Below are 22,584 nucleotides of genomic sequence, written 5' to 3' on the forward strand. Positions count from 1 at the left end.
CTACTTGTGATCTCTGTCTGTCAAATAAATAAATAAAATCTTAAAAAAAAAAAAAGAGAGAGAGAGAGAGTGAGAACTGGGGCACCTGGCTGGCTCAGTCGGGGCAGTAGGTGACACTTGATCTCGGGGTTGTGGGTTCAAAGCTCCATGTTGGGTATGGAGATTTCTTAAAAATAAAATCTTTAAAAAATAAAGTAACATAGGGGTGCCAGGGTGGCTCATATGGTTGGACGTCTGCCTTTGGCTCAGTTCATGGTCTCTGGGTCCTGGGATTGAGCTCCATGTGGGGCTCCCGACTCAGCAGGGAGTCTGCTTCTCCCTCTCCCTCTGCCTCTCCCCCTGCTCATGCTCTCTCTGTATCTCTCTATCTCAAATGAATAAATAAAATCTTAAAAAAAGTGAGAACCTAGAGCCCTACAACAGGGTATTTTTGGTGCAAGCCATTTCAGAGACAAATATGTAGCAGGTGCTGCTTAAGTCCCTGGCTTTTGTCAGGACAGGCTGATGCTGGGATTGAAATCCATTATTATCCTGTGTTTCATCTTTCTTTCTTTTCCTTTCCTCTGTCTCCACTCCTTCATTTTCCTCACTCAGCTCCATCCTGCCCTTTCCTTCTTTCTTTCCTTCCCACCTCGTTCTTTTTCCTCTTACCTTCCATAGAAGGTCTGCGTTGGTAGTGATTACGTGATAAGTTCATGAACTCCTTTCCATCGACAAGTGAAAGTCCTTTACCCAGACCTGTAACTGGGAAGAAAGGCAGGCTTTACTAATAATAAAAGTCTTCTGCCCTATTTCAATAAACAATATTTTAAAAATTTACTTGTTTGTCCTGCTTTGAATGCTCTTCCCCCAGATATTTGCGTGGCTCAGCTCCCCCTCCCCCACCACTTTCTTCAAGTCTCCGCTCAACAGAGAGACTTACCAATTTGTATTAAAGAAATAGAGCTTCCCTATGACCCTGCCATTGCACTACTGGGTATTTACCCCAAAGATACAGATGTAGTGAAAAGAAGGGCCATCTGTACCCTGATGTTTAAAGCAGCAATGGCCACAGTCGCCAAACTGTGGAAAGAACCAAGATGCCTTTCAACGGACGAATGGATAAGGAAGATGTGGTCCATATACACTACGGAGTATTACGCCTCCATCAGAAAGGATGAATACCCAACTTTGGTATCAACATGGATGGGACTGGAGGAGATTATGTGGAGTGAAGTAAATCAAGCAGAGAGAGTCAATTATCATATGGTTTCACTTATTTGTGGAGCATAAGGAATAACACGGAGGACTTGGGGAGAAGTCAGAGGATTTCTCTGGGGAAAGCAGAGGGAGAGATAAACCAGAGAATGTGGACTCTGAGAAACAACCTGAGGGTTTAGGAGGGGAGGGGGGTAGGAGGTTGGTGGTGGGTAATATGGAGCACTGGGTGTGGTACATAAACAATGAATTCTGGAACACTGAAAAGAAATTAAAAAGAAAAAAAGAACAAGACCCATCCCTCTTCGCTAGTTCTTCACTCTGCTTCTTTGTAGTGTTCACCACAATCTGAGTTATTCAAGGACTGTTTGTGTGTTTGTTTTTTGTCTTTCTTCCTTGACTAGATTTTAACATGAGCACGGGCACTTTGTTTCATTATTTTATCCATAGTGGCTAGCACATGGTTGCCATTTACTAAATATTGGTTCAAGGAATGAACGAATATCAACATTTATAAGCATAACAGTATGTGCATCAAGGCTATATTTTAAGAAAAACCTCTTAGTCCCTATGAATCATTTTACCCATACATTTTTTATTATTTGCATAAGCATTATTAATAAATGAACTGATATACAAGCACAGTAGGAGCAAAAATCGGAGAGTGAATTAAAATACTACCCTGCTCAGGGCACTTGGGTGACTCAGTAGGTTAAGGGTCAGCCTTCAGCTCAGGTCATGATCCCAGGGTTCTGGGATCCAGCCCCACATTGGGCTCCCTGCTCGGTGGGAAGCCTGCTTCTCCCTCTCCCTCAGCTGTTCCCCTGCTTGTGTTCCCTCTCTTGCTGGGTCTCTCTCTGTCAAATAAATAAATAAAATCTATAAAATAAAATAAAATAAAATAAAATAAAATAAAATAAAAACACCATGCTCCAGACGTTTCTCTTATGACTCTCCAAAACAATTCAAATGTCCTTCAGTGGGTGAATGGATAAATAAACTGTGCCACGACTATACGATGGGGTATTACTCATCAATAAAAAGGAATGAACTTCTGATCCACACAACTTGAATGAATCTCAAAGACATTAGGCCGAGTGAAAGAAGATAGTCATAAAAAGTCATAAAAAGTCACAGAGAAACTATAGTGATGGAGTACGAATCAATGGTTGTTAAGGTTTAGGATTTAGATCATGGAGAGACAGCATGAAGGAGTTTTTTGGGGGATGATGGAACTTTTCTGTATTATGGTCAAGGTTACATTAATCTACACATGCATTATAGTTCATAGAACTAGTCACCAAAAAAAAAAAAAAAATCAATAGGTTACACCATAGAGTTTTATAAGCTAATTTATTTCACTCAGAATTGTACCAGACCATCTTTTTCCATCACTAAATGTAAATCTCTATTATTTAAAAAATGATGGGTAAACTTTAAAAGACTCTCCAAAGAGGTCTTCCCAGCTTCTTTTTTTTTTTTTAAGATTTTATTTATTTATTTGACAGAGATCACAAGTAGGCAGAGAGATAGGCAGAGAAAGAGGGGGAAGCAGGCTCCCTGCCGAGCAGAGAGCCCAACGTGGGGCTCCATCCCAGGACCCCAAGATCACAACCTGAGCTGAAGGCAGAGGCCCAACCCACTGAGCCACCCAAGTGCCCCTCCAGCTTCTTAATTCAGGTAGCATTCTGTGTCACTTATAATCAACGACTTCAAACATTATTACACAAGCATGTCTGATCCTTTGACTAGATCATGAACCTTTTGTAAGAGCAGAGAACATATGATTATGTTATATTATAAAGGAATCTTATATGATTCCTTTATGTTTCACCCTGTAGCACAATGCCATGAATATATTAGACAGTCTCTAAAGACATGATAGATTTATTGCTTATTTACTGTTTATCTCCCTAATGTGGGTATCAAGGCATGATTTTGTTACCTCATCTGTCCAAGGGAAGATTGAACCAAATCATTTGTAGGGTTTTTCTGGCTCTGATTCGCCATGATTCTATACTCAGTATACCTTCAAAACATTTATTTCTTCTGTAAAAGACTTTCTTTTGCTTCAACTATAAAAAGTTGGAAGCATTGCTCCTTAAGTCTTAACAAAAGACATTTTGTTAAATTGGTTAAAAATTAGCAACTGTCTGAGATGTCAAGCTGACTGTAATAATGAGCTGAGTTAAAAATAATTTAATGAATTCATGTATCCTTTTAACACATAGAATTTAGAATGGGCTAAAAATGACTTCCATGAAAATGGACCATGATAAAAAATCTCTACCACATAACTTAATATTTCTACCTCGTTTGATGAGATCCATACTCCACTCCAATGCCATTCAAAATACATAATTTTGATTTTCTAACTTAATCCAACCTCTCTGGTCTCAGAGTTTTGAGCCTGGCTTTACCCTCATCTTTTCAGATGCTAACCTATCATTTTATTTAAGTCTGCCCTCTTTGGTCATGCTATGTTGGTGTACTTGCACATTTTCACTCTTAATCTCACTCTCTACTTCTCTAACTCCTGGGCAACCATCAGAGCCAAAATGAGGGGTTCTGATCCTCATTTTGTAATAAGGGACCATTGTTACCAAATAAATCTATTCCAAGAGCCCCCTCCTGCTCTTTGAAGGCAGACATAGAATCATCTCTAGAACCAGCTGAATTCATTCTTCTCCACTTTGTTAGAACTAGAATTCGCCTTGTCTCTGTGGAAATGACAGTAATGGATTATATGTCAGGCCATTCATCCTTTTTGCTAAGAAATGGTAGCATCCTAGGATGCTTGTCTCAATATTTATAATAAACGTTAAATATTCTTTTTACATGCAAAACCTTATTCCACCCTTATACTAATTCCAAGAGTTATTTCCACTATAATGAATGTTATTAGTACTGTTTTACAGATGTAAAAACTGAGACTGAACAATAGATACTTACATTAACCTGTAAGTAATACACGCCGTACCCAAACCCTAATCTAACCTAACAGCAAAGCTCCTATTCTTTGTCACTAAATGGAATTACCAATTCCGAAGGAGGCCAGCACTGGAATGCATGCTGAGTGCTCCCTGGACAGATAGTTCTCAAACACTCAGTGAACACTTACAATAATTACCTTAATTACTCATACATCATTGTCATACATCAAACTAAAGACATGAACAAAGATCCCAATTGCAAGAGAGAATCTTTCCTTTGTATGGGAGCTGTTCTATATGACAAAGGTTTTTAGAGCACTGGAAAGCAACTGACAATTCTTGGAAACAAAGTGATTTGGGGTATACTTTTTTTTTCTTAAATGTGTATGAATATACACATACATATGTGTATATGTGTGTATTTGAAATGTGTGTGTGAGTGTATATACATCTAGTATATCAACACTTTAACACATACAGTGCATGGGTATGTAATTATATGCCCCAAATCACAGGTTACTAAATTATTTCACTAGATTATGGTCTAATCAAATAACATTTGATCTATTTTTTCATATATTATCCCATTTGACACTTCTATTAAGGGGAAAATAAACAGAGGCCCAATATTTCAGTAAGAAAATTGATTCCTTGCTAAAATATAGAATGTTCTTTGGAACTCTATCTGCTATGCAGCTGGCTTCTTGGGGATGTCGGGGAATAGGCACAGTAAATCTATGGTGTTCCACAAATCCCCTTTATGTATGTGTCTACATTACTGTCATCCCCCATATAAGCCCAGAGCTTCCATTATGCCCAGTTCTTCCTGTAAGGTGGTAAAATTCTTAACATCTCATAATGTAAATATTTCTAGGATGCATAACATATGGAAACAGACTAGGAAGAGAGTAAAACATTAATCTTGAATGGCAAGATTATAGACACAAGAGAGGGAAGATAATCTTATATAATCATCCCCACTCCTCCAACCCCACATGCCAACGACAACCAAACCAGTTCATTGTGACTTATCTGTATGGCCACCCCTGGTCTCTTAGTCTAGAACCCTGGGTATGAATATTGATAGCCTGAGAAAGAATTTTCCAAATTTGAGCATAACAATCTCCAGGGGAGACTTGTTAAAAATACATATACTTATACCATACTCCAAGAGAGTCCCATTTAGGTATCTGGGTGGGATCAGGAGTCTGTAACAAGCATTCTGGGTAAGTCTAATGTTAGGCCTTGGGAACACTGACCTTAAAAGACTCCAGGGAGTGACAATGGTTATAGTAAGGTTAGGGTTAGACTTAGACAAGAGATCTGAAGTAATAGTTCATTGCTGATAATGGTTGATACTATTTATGGTGAAGGTACATGCTCAAATTTTTGCCATTGCCATCTAGGATAAATGCAATCAGGTAGATAAAGACTTACTTAGACTTTCTTCAGAGCAATTTTAAATCCTTTCCTGCCCAAGCTGAGAGTGAATCATGCTTCCAGTCTGAATTTAGCCCGTCTTTGTTGGATTGCTGTACTATATTGTCAAATATCTCCACTCATATTTTCTGGCGAGAAAGCAGTTCAATATTCCTTTGTCAATAAGAAGTTGGCATTCCTATTACCATAGCTCACTCACTATAATAGGAAATGTCCTATCATTTGTTTTTAATGGAGTTTAATATAATAAAGAATATTTAATGGTAAGCTGGACAATATTGTACTTTATAGTTATATCCTGATTTATCTGAAAGTAGTCTAAACTTTAGTTTCACAGGAAAATATTTTATTTTCTACACTAGATGCCATTGATGATGTCATCACGTAAAAGCTTGCTATTAAGTCAAAAACAGATTTTCTAAATAAAAGTAAGTTATAAACCATAGCTATCATAACCTTATGCTATTATGACACACTAAGACAGTCTTTACGCCATCCACATGTCGGGTTTTTTTTTAACCCCACCTGCAGAAATGGAAACACACATGCACACACACAAAGAACAAAGAAACTACTTATCTCCAGTAACCATAACTTCATTATATTTTTAAGAGGGACCCACTAAATAAAGTAGCTTTTGTGGTCTCTGGACAGTTTCGGACAATGTTGGGGACACAGTAGTTGCTCAACAAACAGTGATTTAATAAAGGACATACACAATTTTTATTGTTGTTTTTGTTTGGTATATTTTTGTTTGAGAAACTCAAGCAAAGCTCAGCAAAAGAGACCATTTTATTTTATCTTTTGCCACATGTATTGGACATAGATAAATCAAGTAAAATAACCACGAAAGCTTCCTTTTTCACATTGAACTTTATGTAACAAAAAGTTTCCTATGTAAACATAAATAAAAACCTTAAGGGAATGAGAAAAACACTTTTTAAAAAAAGATTTTATTTATTTATTTGACAGAGACAGAGATCACAAGTAGGCAGAGAGGCGGGCAGAGAGAAAGGAAGGGAAGCAGGCTCCCTGCTGGACAGAGAGCCCGATGCGGGGCTCAATCCCAGGACCCTAAGATCATGACCTGAGCTGAAGGCAGGGGCTTAATCTGCTGAGCCACTCTGGGCAGCCCAGAGAAAAACTCTTTTTAAACATTTTTGTTTAAGATTTTATTCATCTATTTGTAAGACAGTGAGCACGAGCAGCAGGAGGGAGAAGCAGGCTCCCTGCTGAACAAGGAGACCGAGGAGGGACTCGATCCCAGGACTCTGGGATCATGACCTGAGCTGAAGGCGGGCACTTAACCAATTGAGCCACCCAAGAATCTTGGAGAAAAACATTTCCTTATACTCTTGAATACTTTAAAGAACTGATGCTAGAGTTCAGTAAACATTGATAGAACTTCTCTGGAGAAAATATTGTGCTAGATACTAGGGAAGGACAATGCATTAGTAAAGGTTCTCCAGAGAAACAATCAATAGGGTGTGGGGGTGAGCTGGGAGGTGAAGAGAGAGAGATCTATGTTTTAGGGAATTGGTTCATATGACTGTAGACCTGGCAGGTTCAGGATCTGCACAGCAAGCCAGAAGGCTAGAGACCCAGCTAAGCATTGATACCGCAGCTCAAGTCCGAAGGCTGTGTGCAGGCAGAATTTCCTCTCCCTAGGGAACCTTAGACTTTTTTTTTTCCTCTTAAGGCCTTCAACTAATGGATGAGGCCCCTCCACCTTAAGGAGGGTAATCTGCTTTACGAAGTCTACTGATTTTAATGTGAATCTCATCTAAAAAATACTATCACAGAGACATCTAGATTGGTGTGTAAACAAATATCTGGGTACCAGGGCCTAGCCAAATTGACACATCAAATTAACTATCATTAAGAGTTATGGAAATACAAATATATATGTACTAATGGCCTATGAATTATTCATATTTTTGAGCTAGTAATTCTATACTTTAGTATCCATTCTAAGAAATAATCATAGAAGCGCACAAAACTTTCAAAACAAAATTCGACTAACAGCCTTATATTTTTGTATCAACAAATTAGGAACAGCCTAGCTGACTCCTAATTGTGCAGTAACCAAATACAACATATTACAGCTGCACTACTGAAGAGTACACACAGATTTTTTTAGATGCGTGTTTTCACTGGAATTTAGGTTTAGGAAATCTGATAAGCAAAATTAGAATCCTAAACTCTATATACACATGATCCCAACTTTGCTTTAGAGTGGTACAGAGAGAAAAGGCCTGGAAGGGGAAATACCAAAGCAAGGCCAACAGAGGTTATCTCCGGGTTGAGAGATTAACAGTGATATTTTTGTGTTCTTTTTCCCCTCAAGTTTTTCTAAGAAAATAGTACCCTCCATCTCCCCTACCTCCAAAGACCCCATTAAAATGACAAACAATAAAAAAAAAAAAAAATGTATACACACAGACCAGTTAACAGAATACTGGTGAATGAACCAGCATCATCAGCAAATAAGCACTACCATAAGTTCCTGGAAGCAGGAGGAGGAGTGGTAATTTAATAAAGCAGGGTTAAATAAGCCTGGGCTTGGAGAGGGGTTTTCAATTTTCGCTTTGCTTGGAATCACATGGCGAGCTTTCACAACTACTGAAGTCCACCCCCCTACCCCCAGAGAGTATACTTTAATTCGTCCAGGGTGAAGGCTGGACACGGGGAGTTTTTAGGGCTGCCTAGGTAATTCTGTAACTACAGGGGACGTTGAGAACCAGAGGCGTAGACAGAGCTGTGCTTAATCAAGGGTGGCTTCACACAGGCGAATAGCCATCTGTAACATCCGGGCATCTTGTTAAAATGCAGATTTGGCAGAGGGCGGTCTGGGGTGGGGCCCCTAAATTTGCATTTGAGCTCCCAGGTGAGGTCTGGTCCTGCTGGTTAGGCCGCCTTGCTTCGGTTCTGGAGCCTGGTGGTTTTCAGGCTTGAGGGTGCATCAGAATTCCCCAGAAGGGGGCGCCTGGGTGGCTCAGTGGGTTAAAGCCTCTGCCTTAGGCTCAGGTCACGGTCCCGGGGTCCTGGGATCAATCCCCTGGCTCTCTGCTCAGCAGGGAGCCTGCTTCCCCATCCCTCTCTGCCTACTTGTGAACTCTGTCAAGTGGATAAATAAAATCTTAAAAAAAAAAAAAAAAAAAAAAAAAAAGAATTCCCCAGAGGGCCTATTAAAACACAGGTTGCTAGACTTCACTCCCCAACGTTTCTGATTCTGTAGGTATGGTGAGGGGGTGAGATAGGGCCCCTAACTTGATCCCAGAACTCTGGGATGATGACCTGAGCAGAAGGCAGACGCCTCACCAACTGAGCCACCCAGGAGCCCCTAGATGAAATACTTCTCTCCCGACTTGTCTCTCTCACCCAGAACTCCAGATGGCCAGGCTTCCTCTTTCCATATAAAATGCAGAGCCCCAAAGAAATCACATAGGCCCCCAGCAGTTTTCAGAAGTCTGGCATTTAGCGGTCTCCTGGTTTGGTTTGGTTCCCTTCTTGAAGTCGTCAATCAGTCCTCGTCCACCGACCCTAAAGCAGCCCCAGTTCTGCCCCCTGGGAGCACATCAGAGATCAGGCGGTGAGCTTTAAAAAACAACTCAGAAGACTCTTTAAAAAAGTGCTGGGTGGGGGCACCTGGGTGGCTCAGTGGGTTAAGCCTCTGCCTTCGGCTCAGGTCGTGATCTCAGGGTCCTGGAATCGAGCCCCGCATCGAGCTCTCTGCTCAGCAGGGAGCCTGCTTCCTCCTCTTTCTGCCTGCTTCTCTGCCTACTTGTGATCTCTGTCTGTCCAATGAATAAATAAAATATTAAAAAAAAAGTGCTGGGTGGCTCACTGCGTTAAGGCTCTGTCTTCAGCTCAGGTCATGATCGTAGTGTCCTGGGATCCACCCCACGCTGGGCTCTCTGCTCAGCAGGGAGCCTCCTTCCTCCTTCCCCTTGGCTGCCTCCCTGCCTACCTGTGATCTGTCTCTCTGTCAAACAAATAAATAAAGATCTTTAAGAAAACAAACAAACAAAAAAGTGCCAGTGGAAAGGACTGAAACCATTTGAATACAGATCTGAGACTAAACACATGTAGGGATTATGGTGTTAGAACACAATATTGTAAACCTTGAAAAAGTAAAAACAATGAAAATGTCAAGTGTTAGGGTGTTAATTTCCTCTCTTTTCCTAGCAGATACTTAATACAGTTTAGAACTAAAATACAGTTTAGAACTAAAAGGTGAAGTTGAAAAGTACCATGACTTCCTCAACTTGCTCATTCATTTTCTAAATGACTTCAAAAAAGAAAAAAAAAAAAACAAAAAACCCTGATTCAACTTTTAACCATCACTAAGAAACATTTTTTTTAAAGTAATCTCAACTCCCCATGTGGGGCCTGAACTCATGAGCCCGAGAATCAAGATCTGTACGCTCTACTCATTGAGTCAGCCAGGCCCCCCACTGTTTTAAATAATTTTTAATAATCTTTTGCATAACTATAGCGAGAGCTTTTGGAGATGAATACCTCCTGTGCTAAAGAAATGCATATCTGAGACCCAGCAATTACATTCATTTCATTTCAGTTTCTTTCTCTTATCTTATTCAAACTACACACTCTTGAGTTTAGGTGTCATAGTCTTCAGTGGCCAGGTCGTTCATGAATGGGGCTGAGATGCCTCTGATATATTAAGCATATGGTAGATAATAGGAAAGATTACAGCGCTGATAGCCTCCCAGGGGAGCAGGAGGAGGTTAGAGACAGCAACGGCTCTTTGCTGCGGGAGGCAGAGCCTGGGATGGAGGCGCAAGAGGCTTTGGCAACTTTGGGTCAAGTCTTACGCTTCCAACTCTCAGGTTACCCAGAGGCAGGAAGAAGGGTGCTGGTGACACATGGCAAGAAAGCACTGTGGAGGAGAGGAGGGAGGAGGCACCCAAAATGGTCCAGGCTTTGGAGCATAGGGCAGCCACATAAGGCTCTGTCATGCAAGGACCATGAAAGCCGGAGTTTCTAGAAAATACTACGACATCCATGGTCCATGCAACACCAGATGAGAAACTATACCCCTGCAGGGAATTGGAAGAAGGAGATGGAGACCCTCCATGAGGCCATCAACACACAACCCAGGCTCTATGGTAGGATACTACCCACCCACAGGGTGAGGGAAACCACCCAGGGTCGAAGAGCCAAGGCTGCCTCTGGGTAGTGTAGCCAGAATTCTGAGAGCTAGTCTCTGTAGCCAGAGATGGTCACAGACAGGCTAACTGTGGGAACCAGAGGAGCCAAAGCTGGCTGACATGGAGTATGCAAGCCACTGGAAGAAGCCAAGGACAACGGTCCATGTGCTCAGAGACTCTTCTAGAATCATATGCATTTAGACGACTTTGTCATCGTTCCCTGTGTTCACATTTGCGTTCCCCTGCCCCTGACATACATGTTTATTCTCACGTCGTAAGTACCTGATTGATGCTTACTACTGCTAAAAAAATATAACTAATGAAAACAGCCCTTGTCTTCCTGCCCAGCCTCGACTATGTTCTGATCAACTACAATTAGTGCCCTGGAATCCTTAAAAGGAATCAGTTTTGTGTCTTAACCTGGAGAGTAGATGCTTGCAAAAACTGAGAAATACTTACATTCTAGTGGTGTCTGCTTAACCCAACCTCACTCAGTTACAGGAACAGATATCTACACCTACAGGCTTATTCTGCTTCTCCCTCTTAGATTATGATCAGCAGCCTCCCCCTCCCCCGATAAATTCCCCTCTTCCCCACTTCAAACGTCTCAGAGCGCCTCACAAGTGAGTTTGTTTAGACTTCTATTTCCTTGGTGCAACTGCTACTAGAGACTTTAAAATCTTTATTCTTTGCGATTTTTAAGTTTAAAAACAATAATAAGTTATATGCAACACCATAATTATACCGCTAGATCACAGCATCCTTTTATATGTTGGCTGAAGCTTCGAGGTAAAGGAAATGTAAAAAGTCACAGGGCAGATGGTAGCTTCTTTCAAGCTGGTTAGGAAAACTAAACGAATTCCTAAGGCAATCTGTAGTCCCATGGTGTTTGTAGTCACTGCTTAGATCTGAGTTTGCAAGATTTGACTTTTAAGGGTGTTTTGTTTCTTCCTGACCTCATTGTTTGAGATTCTCAAAGGCCTGAAGGTGAAGGGTGACACCCCAAGTCATGTCCATATGGTCAAAACTGGGGTTCCCTCCAAGCATGGAAAATGAAATAAAACATGTATCCATGTAATATTTCTCCCTACAAGTCAGTTTTGTAAATCAAGCACTGTTTTAATCATACTACCTATTTTAAGAATCATAAAATTTAGAGATGGGCTAATAGAACTAGGCCTTGAGGCAAAATCCGTTTCCTTATTCAGCCTACAGTGTTTGTTCTGTTTCATCTAACCTCACTGTCTCAGTCGCCTTGGGTTGCTATAGTAAGATACCATAGACTGGGTGATGTAAAAAACAGAAACTTATTTCTCATAGTTCAGGAGGCTGGGAAGCCCAAGGTCAAGGGGTTGGCTGATTCTGTTCCTAGCCAGAGCTCTCCTCCTGGTTTGGAGAGAGCAGCCTTCTTGCGGTATCCTCATGCGGAATGGATGGGCACTCCACTCTCTTGTTATAAGGGCATATATTTCATCACAAGGATCCCTACCTACTTCATGGCATCATCTAAACCTAATTATCTCCCAGAGGCCCATCTCCAGATCTCATCACATTGAGGGGTCGGGTTTCAAGATATGAGTTGGTAGAGAGTTGAGGGGGTGGGCATGGAATGGACACATTTGGTCCATAGCGCACTCGGTAGCAGGGTGCCACTGTTTTTCTTTTCTTTTCTTTTCTTTTCTTTTAAGATTTTTAAAAAATTTACTTGAGAGAGCTTACCAGGGAGCAGAAGCAGGAGGAGGGGCAGAGGGAGAGGGAAAAGCAGACTCCTAGCTGAACAGGGAGACTGACGTGGGGTTTGATCCCAGGAAACCAAGAGCACAACCGAGCTAAAGGCAGATACTCAACCGACTGAGCCTCCCAGACGCCCCTCCATGGCTTCCTTTTATAAAGAGAAACCCTGAACCCTTCACTGACATTGCTTCAGATAGTTAGAGACTGTGATCCTCAACAAACATGTACGGATGCCCAAGTCCCCCGCCCCAGCTCTTCAGGTTCCAATGCTGCTCTCACCCCAAGCCAAAGATCTCTCATTAAAAAACATACTCCCTCTGCAAGCCAGAGATGGGTTTCTTTCTGTCTCCCCCATCTTTTTTAAACAAATAAACACCAGTAGCAAAAGAAACATCACAAATGCAAATTTGCCCCATGATTGCACATTCCATTCATAGTTTTTGCTAGAAGACTCACTGGTTCTGTGCTTAAGGCCTAATTTTATTTAAAATTGTTATTTCTGGGGCTCCTGGGTGGTTCAGTGGGTTAAAGCCTCTGCCTTCAGCTCAGGTCATGATCCCAGGGTCCTGGGATCGAGCCCCACATTGAGCCCCGCATCGGGCTCTCTGCTCCGCAGGGAGCCTGCTTCCTCCTCTCTCTCTGCTGGCCTCTCTGCCTGCTTGTGATCTCTGTCTGTCAAATAAATAAATAATTCTAAAAAATTGTTATTTCCATCAAACACTTAAGGTTATTGATTTACTACTTGGAAAGGTCTCCCAGTTTCGATGTAATAGCCCTCTTTCTTGTTGTCTGAATAAGTCAAGGCAGTGTCTCCTTGCACTTAATTTTAAGATCTATAGGTAACACAGAAAGGACTCCTGGTATCAAAGTCCTCTTTGTAAATGTACATAGACAATTACATCAACCATATACTTTTTCAGTATGTCATACCACATTACACACGCACATTCATCATATGTGTAGTCTATGTGCAAGTATTCAATTAGTCAGCTGCCTATTAACTGTTAGCATTTACAATAAAGGAAATCACCATGTTTTGACCAAAGTAATAATATTCCCATTTGAGAAATCGCTCCTCTCAGGCCCGTGTGCTTAATTCTGTTGCACTACTGCATGTTACCTTTCTCTACAAATTTATCTAACTGATGTGTTTCATTTTCATCAGAAACTGTTGGCTACTTCTGCCCTCAATATACCAAAATACGTTTACCTATTACCTGATATTTGTCTCATGGTTCCATGTAGACTCCCAGAGTCTCTGAGAAATGACTCCCTCGTATTTTGACAAAAATGGCACATAACAGGGTCGCGGCGGAGGAGTAACAAGCGGAAGCGGGGGAAATTGCGGGCGGTTTGACAAAATAGGAAAAATCTCAGAGAACCGCTCAGCTTTGGTCATTTTTTTTCCCTCTTAGAAAACAACCTCTGGCCATTTCTGTGACTAGAGAAAGACATCTCTTGTCACTCATTTCCCCGCTTGTGATGGAGCACACCACGGGATAATTTTGAGGCTTTTGGAAAGAATGCAACAGAGGCGGTATGAAAGGGCAGGTGCCTGTCTTACCGCACACACGCTCTTCATCCCGTAGTTTCTAGAGAGCACGCAACTTCTTCTGCATCGCAGACTTCAGAGGCTGTATTCACTTGTCAAAACTGGGTCTCTCTCACCAGCATCCTCTATAAAACACAAGCTAAAGCACAGCAGATTTGTCCCATTTTTGCCAGCCGCATGTACTATCTCAGAAAGCCATCACTTAAGAGGTTTGTGTGCGCAGTGAGGCCAATGAGGAAGTTTTGAGCAGAGGTGAGGTGGTTTATTTACTTTTGTAAAGATTTTATTTATTTACTTGAAAGAGAGCATGCGCACAAGCAGTGGGGAGAGGCAGAGGAAGAGGGAGAAGCAGACTCCCTGAGCAGGTAGCTCCTGGCAGGACTCTATACCAGGACTCCAGATCCTGATTTGAGCCCAAGGCAAATGCCCAACTGACTGAGACACCCAGGCGCCCCAAGGGGAGGTACTTTGATGGACACTCCCCTACAGTGCCCTCCAAAGGCATCAGTGATCTCTAGCTCAACCAAGACAGTATTCATGTCTCAAAACCATCCGTACAGTAGAAAACTCAGCCTGAAGCAGTTTTGGTATCACGTCAACCATAACAGCCGAATCAGTGCCTGACTCCTCCCTTTCCCTGATGGCGGATAAGGTTAGCCTCATACATCTGGATCAGAACAACAGAGATAGAGTAAATCGGTAGGTGAGTTTTTTTTTTTTAAAGAGTGTTTTATATATTAAAATTGTGGGGACCTAGGTATGCCTACCTTCGAACTAGACCAAAATGAGTTGGCAATACACTGACACAGTTCAAGATTCTGAAAGACAGAGAGACTGAGTTATCCATTCTAGACATATGCTAATCATCTTGGAACCATGCTCAGTGAGAGAGCATACCGAGCAGGTCTGGAAACAATCACAGTCTGCCTTACATCTGAGAACTCCCAGATGTTTGCCTGATGTGGGCTTCCCTGGCAGGTGTCACCATAACAAAGGGATTCCAGCCAGGGTGCTGTCATCACTGAAAAGGCATGTCATATACCTTTTCACAGTGGTGAAGAAATCAGCCGTTTGCTCCAGATTGGAAACAAGGACCATATGGCATTTATTTTTAAAGGATAGCACTAAGGTATCTTTCAAGGTTAGCGAATGATTCCCCCATCTCCTTTTTTTTTTTTTTTTTTTATAACAGACAGTTGCTAATTCTATCATCTGGGATGTTTGAAGGTAAAAGTTTTCTTTCTGGGTTTCATATTTTTTGAATTCCACTCCGTATAACAAAGCTCAGTGCTTACGGATCCTGCAAGTAGAATTGTTTGAGGCTTTGGTCAAGATATCAAAGATATGGAAAATGGTTTTTAAGACAAAAAAAATGAAAATGAGAAGGTTTCTTCTCTAACATTGGACTTTTCATTTCAAGTCCCCTGAATTGATAGCAAATCTTCTGGTGTTTACTTATTATATGGAGTAGTGCATATGAGCTCACGCATGCACCCGTGTACACGCACACACGCGCGCACTTACCCCCCACTTCCCCACACACATATCCCCAGTGGACTACAAACTCAAACCCTGTGCCTGTAGAAAATTTTCAATATCCAACCCTAGGGACAAGATTAAGCTAAGGAATATATATCAGTCTAAGACAGTGTTTCTCAGTGAAGTCCTTGCACCACTTGCATTAGAATATCCAGGGGGTGCTTGTCCAAAGAGATGTAAGTTCTGATATCTGCATACTGATAACAACATTACTGATACTCTAGATCACTATGATCCAGAGCTTCCGGGGTAAGGCCTCTGGATACTAGATGATTAAAGGCCCACCTGTATTATGAGAACCACTGCCCGAGAACAACCTAAATGCTACTTCATTCAAGTGAAATTGGGACCCCAGTTTGGTCTTGAGATTCCCTTCTTATCTGCTCTATTTTACCAAAGGAATCCAAAACCTTTCTCATAAATGCACTCACTCAGGGTACCCCCAAGGATTCAAGCAGCTATAGTTCAGAAAAAAAAAAAAAAAAAGAAACAAAAAACGTCTCCCAGACAGAGCAGTGTGCTGGTGGAATAGAACCCCGAGCTACTCTTGGGAAAATGTGAAAGTAACCACGGGGACTGAAGGGTTTGGAAGAGGTCTGCTCTCTAATTAAATGTCCCCTAAAGCATGACGTCCTCGTGCTTTTAATTGGGCTTAGCAATTTTTAGCTGGTAGAAAAAAACTTGAAGCTGAAACACTGAAGCTGAAAATCTCAGACATCTTATTTTTCTTTAAGTCTTTAGCTCTCATATTCAAGAGCCAGGAAAAAAAAATCTTCCTTATTATATTTATTTTTTAAAAGATTTTATTTACTTATTAGACAAAGAGAGAGATCACAAGTAGGCAGGCAGGCAGGCAGGCAGAGAGACAAAGTGGGAAACAGGCTCCCCGCTGAGCAGAGAACCTATCTCCCCAGGACCCTGAGATCATGACCTGAGCCAAAGACAGAGGATTAACCCACTGAGCCACCCAGGCACCCCTTCCTTACTTTATTTATTTATTTTTAAAGATTTTATCTACCCATTTGACAGAGATCACAAGTAGGCAGAGAGGCAGGCAGAGAGAGAGGAGGAAGCAGGCTCCCCATGGAGCAAAGAGCCCAATGCAGGGCTCAATCCCAGGACCCTGGGATCAAGACCTGAGCTGAAGGCAGAGGCTTTAACCCCCTGAGCCACCCCGGTGCCCCTCTTTATTTTTTAAAAATATTTCTTTCACATGTATTTCTTTTCAGCTTTACTTCTAAAGACCATAGTTTTGATGTCCATCACTTGAGGACTAGATTATTACCCTACTGCCTAACCGCCCCTCCTCTCATTGTCTTATTCTTCACCACCATTCTTAAACACTGCCAGCAGACAAATGTGCTAAAACCCAATCTGCACAAAGAGTTCCATTTTTTTTTTAATTTTAAAAAATTTTATTTATTTTTTTGAGCGAGCGAGAGAGAGAGAGCACGCGCACCCACAGAAGAAGAGACAGAGGGAGAGAGAGAAGCAGACTTCCCCTCCCCACCCTGTGCAAGGAACCCCATGATCAGGACCTGAGCTGAAGGCAGATGTTTAACCAAATCAGCCCCTGGGATGCCCCTCGACATTGTCTTTTACAGGGCAGAAGTTTTTTTAAAGATGTAGAGTATCGATTTTTTCTTTCATGGATTGTCCTTTGCTGTTGTATCTAAAGACTCATCACCAAGACTCATCACCAGACGATCCAAGGTCGTCTGGGTTTGCTGCTATGTTTTATCTTAACTTTATTCTTCTGTATTTTTTTAAGATTTTATTTTCATTTGTGAGAGAGAGAGAGAGAGAGAGAGAAAACACAAGTCGGGGGGAGGGGTGAGGGAGAAGCAGGCTCCCAGCTGAGCAGGGAGCCTGATGTGGGGCTTGATCCCAGGACCCCGAGATCATGACCCGAGCCAAAGGCAGATGCCTAACCTACGGAGTCACCCCCCAGGTGCACCCCCAACTCAAAGATTTCTAATGATTCCCTATTTCCTAATAGAGCACACCTGCATCTCAGAGTCAAGAAGTAGGTCACAATTTTCCCCTTCTCCTTCCGCCACAGTAGAGTCTTCCCATCCCCTCCTTTCGCTCCAATCTCTCCATGTGAAAAAGCAAATAATCATACCAAGCAATACTTACCCTTTTTCCTTAATTAGATTCTAAACTCCCTGAGGGCTAAAAGCAAGTCTTTGCCATCCTCTCAAAACCAAACATATTATTTAAGGGTTGGGGAACTCAATCAAAGATCCATTAACACTGGATTAAGCCACCAACATCTATTCTCACCTCCTGACCTGAGGTGCCACAGGGCAGTTTGTGAATTTTCTATGTGCAGCGCAAGGGTAGAAGTTCAATGTGGTTAGTCACCTCACCAATAACTCTTCAACTGGAAGAAACTGGCCTCAGAAATTTGGGACATTTTCTTCACATATGCAGACGCCAAACAGCTCTGCAAGAAGGATTTATGTTGGGAGAACGGTACAAATTCTTTGTCTGACTGGTTCCTCTTAATAGCTCCAAATTCCAATGTGTGAAAAAGATTCCAATCTTTACCACAGTGGAAAGTCTGTGATGTGAGAACTACTTGAAGAAATTCTCTGGCTCAGATCAATGACAAAGTAGACCATCCAAGGATTTTAGTGGCTGCGGATGCTACCGATTTAAGGCACTGTAATAAATCCTTCAGAGGCCGTAAGACCGGCCATGTCAAGCAATATTTTTGTATTAGTGTGAGCGAAACCAACTCAAATGCCACGTTCATGTGAGTAGCAGCATTGCGCATATTATTTTAAGTTGATGCTGTATTTGAAAGGAAAAAATATTGTGTCAAATACAATTATATTTTTATGGTCAAGCCTGTCATTGTACCATCATTACTATCATCATCATCATCATATTGTAAATTGTCATCCAGAGACCTGAAAAAAGAAATAGACATCAAGTTGTGTCTGAATATGTATCATTAAAAATCAGACTTTGCCTATTAACACTTACGAGATTATCTCCAGCACATGTGCTTTTGTGCATACACACACACACACACATACACAAACAGAATTTGGTGAGCACTTCATCTTTTTTTAAAGATTTTATAGCACTTAATCTTTTTAAAATTGAAATTAAAACTCAATTAAATTGGAATTTTTTTAATATAAAAATTGCAACTGGAGTATAAATGAGGATCGCCCCGCTAAAAATCATATATAACAAATTCAGGGAACAGATTGGGTTTTCAAATGCGATGTTTAGAAGGCTAAACTTTAAATAACATTATACATATTCTGAATTGACTGTCATACTTCCAAATTTATCTTCTGAATGTTTGTACCCAAGAAAATGATTTCTCCCATGAAGTTTTAAGCAGATTAAAATAGTATTGAAGACACAGGCAATCATTCTGAAAATATTTTCAAAACAGAATGTTTAAATTTCAAAAAGTATCCAAAAAGAATTAGAAAACAATGTAGTATTTTAAAATAACAGTTTTTTTTTTAAAATCACTAATTCCTCAATTAAGCCATAATTTCCTTTAAAGCCGTTTGAGTAGCAGTGGTTAGATTTGGCAGCCAGAGCAAATGAGTATCCAGATGCTGCCATTTCCTGGATTGAATTTTACATGACAGTTCTGTTACTAAACGCATATTTAGTGTCTTGTTATCTTAACTTTAATTGGGATAAGCTCAAGGCGGGTGAGGGGAGAAGCATTTTTTAGACAGGAATTGTTTCCATTGGCTACTTCAGAAGCATGAGGAAGGTGGTTGCAATTAGGGAAACAGCATCTTTCTCGAAATGCTACGTGATGGAATAAAACATGAAAGATCAAGGACCAGAACGAACTGACGGTTGATGGTGGGAGATGGGTGGGGGATGGGCTAGATGGGCACTGAGGTTTAAGGAGGGCACTTGTGCTGGGTGTTGTACCGGAGTGAGGAGTCACTGAATTCTACTCGCGAACCTAAGATTGGACTGTATGTTAACTAACTAGAATTTAAATAGAAATTTGAAAAAAGGGACGCCTGGATGGCTCTGTCGGTTAAGCATCTGCCTTTGGCTCAGGTCATGATCTCAAGGTGGTGAGATGGAGCCCCACATCAGGCTCCTTGCTCAGACGGGAGCCTGCTTCTCCCTCTTCCTGAGCTCCCCCAGCTTGTGCTTTCTCTCTCTCTGACGAATAAATAAATAAAATCTTAAAAAATATTTTTGAAAAAAAGAAGAGTCCTTGGGGATCATTATTCCAACCCTTTTACCTTATACATGGAGAAACTAAATCCAGAGTGGTGAAATCAATCATCTAAAGTCAGCCTCCAGGGAAGAATTAAATGTCCTTTCCATTACCACCTGTTTTCTCTTAAAGTTAAATTTCAAATTTTAGGTTTGACTTGCAAGGTGAACTCAGATACTTGCTAGGCTAAACTTATAAAATCACAAAATGTTGGGGCACTTGGGTGGCCCAGTGGGTTAAGCCTCTGCCTTCAGCTCACGTCATGATCTCAGGGTCCTGGGATTGAGCCCCACATCGGGCTCTCAGCTCAGCAGAGAGCCTGCTTCCCCCCACCCCCCCCCCGCCGCCACTGCCTACTTGTGATCTCTCTCTCTGTGTCAAATAAATAAATAAAATTTTTAAAAAATCACAAAATGTTAGTCTTAGGGACTATAGAGAGTCTTCTCCCAAGTATAAAATAGGGAGAACATTTTTAACTTGGTTTTGTTAAAACTATAAAGAAATTGGGAAGTCTCAGTTGGAGAGTCTAAATCTAAAATTCCCAAACCTGGCTGACTCAGTCAGTGGAGCTGGCAACTCTTAATCTCGGGATTGTGGGTTCGAGCCACATGTTGGCTATAGGGATCACTTAAAAATAAAATCTTTGGGGCACCTGGGTGCTCAGTGGGTTAAGCTTCTGCCCACATCGGGCTCTCTGCTCGGCGGGGAGCCTGCTTCCCCCTCTCTCTCTGCCTGCCTCTCTGCCTACCTGTGATCTCTGTCTGTTGAATAAATAAATAAAATGGTGCCTGGGTGGCTCAGTCGGTTAAGCGTCTGCTTTCAGGGCAGGTCATGATCCCAGGACCCTGGGATCGAACCCCACATCAGGCTCTCTGTGCAGCGAGGAGTCTACTTCTCCCTCTTTCCCTCTCCTCATGCTCTCTCTCTCTCCAACAAATAAATAAAATCTTTAAAAAGAGAAAATTCCATAAAAAGATAAAATCTTTAAAAAAAATGAAAATATTCCCAAACTTAGCTTTTTGAATTTCTTCCAGTTTTATACCAATTTCTGCAATGCACCTTTTCCCTATTACAACCACACCCCCAAATTATCAGTCCAGTTTATTTTCTATAACTATAACTTATAAAAACAATGAAAAGGATAGGTTTTGTTTTCCCAGAGGGTTCAGAGCAGATATGTTTTAAATAGTTTACAATGGTTTAATTTACAGTAATATAACTTATAAAAATTTATACACCAGATTTTAAGTGAACAATTATGAAGAAAGCACCCATGATGTCCTTGGTGCCTCTGCATTTGAGCATTGTCTCCCAGGCCTCTGCTAAGGCCACCTCTGCCTCTCCTGACTCCTTCATCCACTGACCTGCTGAAATAAAACTGTTGAAGAGTGAGAAGATACGGCTGCTTGCCCCACCGGGCACTGATAGTTTCAAAGCCTTTACACCTATGTCATGGGTAAATCCTGAAAGGGTGCATTGCTAAGAGTAAGCAAAACCATTCGGCAACCACTTGGTTGCCTGGCTGGCCAGGATAACAAGCCCAAGCCAAACAACAAGCAGGAAGCAGAATGAGTTTGCCTTTCACGTATGGGGCATACGGCAAAGATGGTTGGTTTCATCAGTTGGTGTGAGTGTGGTAACACTTACATCACATAAAATTAATCATTCTAAAACATACAGTTCAGTGGCACTTTATATATTCAAAATGTTGTGCTACCATAACCTCCATCTACCTCCAAAACAGTTCATCATTTCTATAGAAAATCCTACACCTGTTAAGCTGTCAGAACCCCTGGAAAATTTCAGTCTACTTTCTGTTTCTATGGAGCTACCGATCCTGGGCATTTTATGGAAGTGTAATCATACAATATGTGGCCTTTTGTATCTGGCTTCTTTTTTAGCCTAATATTTTTTGAGGTCTATTCATATTATAGCATGTAATCTTAGCATGTTATCTATTTTTATTACAGCATAGCATTTTTTTGTGGTTGAATAATATTCCGTTGTATGCCTATATGTATTTTGTTCATTGATCAGTAAAGGAAATCTGGGTTAGCTCCACTTTTTGGCTATGGTAAATAGTACTGCTATGAACATTCATGTACGAGTGTTTGTTTGAATACCTGATTTCAATTATTTGGGGTATTTGCCTAATAGTGGAATTGCTGAGTCACATGGTAATTCTATTATCAACTTTTTGAGGAATTGCTGATCAGTTTTATATAATAGCTGCCCATTTTACATTTCCACAGCAATGTATAAGTGTTCCAATTTCTCCACATCCTCACCAACCCTTGTTATACTCAAATTTTTGGTTGCTGTTTATTATAGCCAACCTAAAAGATATAAAGTGGTATCTCATAGGGGTTTGGATTTACATTTCTCTAAGGACTAATGATGTTGAGTGTATTTTCATGTGATTTTTGGTCATTTATAGATCTTCCTTGGAGAAATATCTGTTTAAGTATTCCACTCATTTTTAAATTGGTTTGGTTTGTCTTTTGTTGTTGTAAGAGGTCCTTATATTCTGAATAATAGGCCCTTACCAGGAATATGATTTGCAAATATTTTTCTCCCATTCTGTAGGTTGTCTTTTTACTTTTACGATACTACTCTTTGATGTACAAATTTTTAGCTCAGAAGTCCAATTTATTTTTTGTTGTTATTGCATGTGTTTTGTTGTCGTAGCTAAGAATCCATTGTGGTATAGAAGGATATGGAGATATACCCCCTATTTGAAGAGTTTTATAGTTTTTGCTTTTGTATTTAGATCATTGATCCATATTGAGTTATTTT

This window comes from Mustela putorius, unplaced genomic scaffold, assembly GCF_011764305.1.
Source record: "Mustela putorius furo isolate JIRA1106 unplaced genomic scaffold, ASM1176430v1.1 tig00003901_pilon_pilon_pilon, whole genome shotgun sequence".
NCBI lineage: Eukaryota > Metazoa > Chordata > Mammalia > Carnivora > Mustelidae > Mustela > Mustela putorius.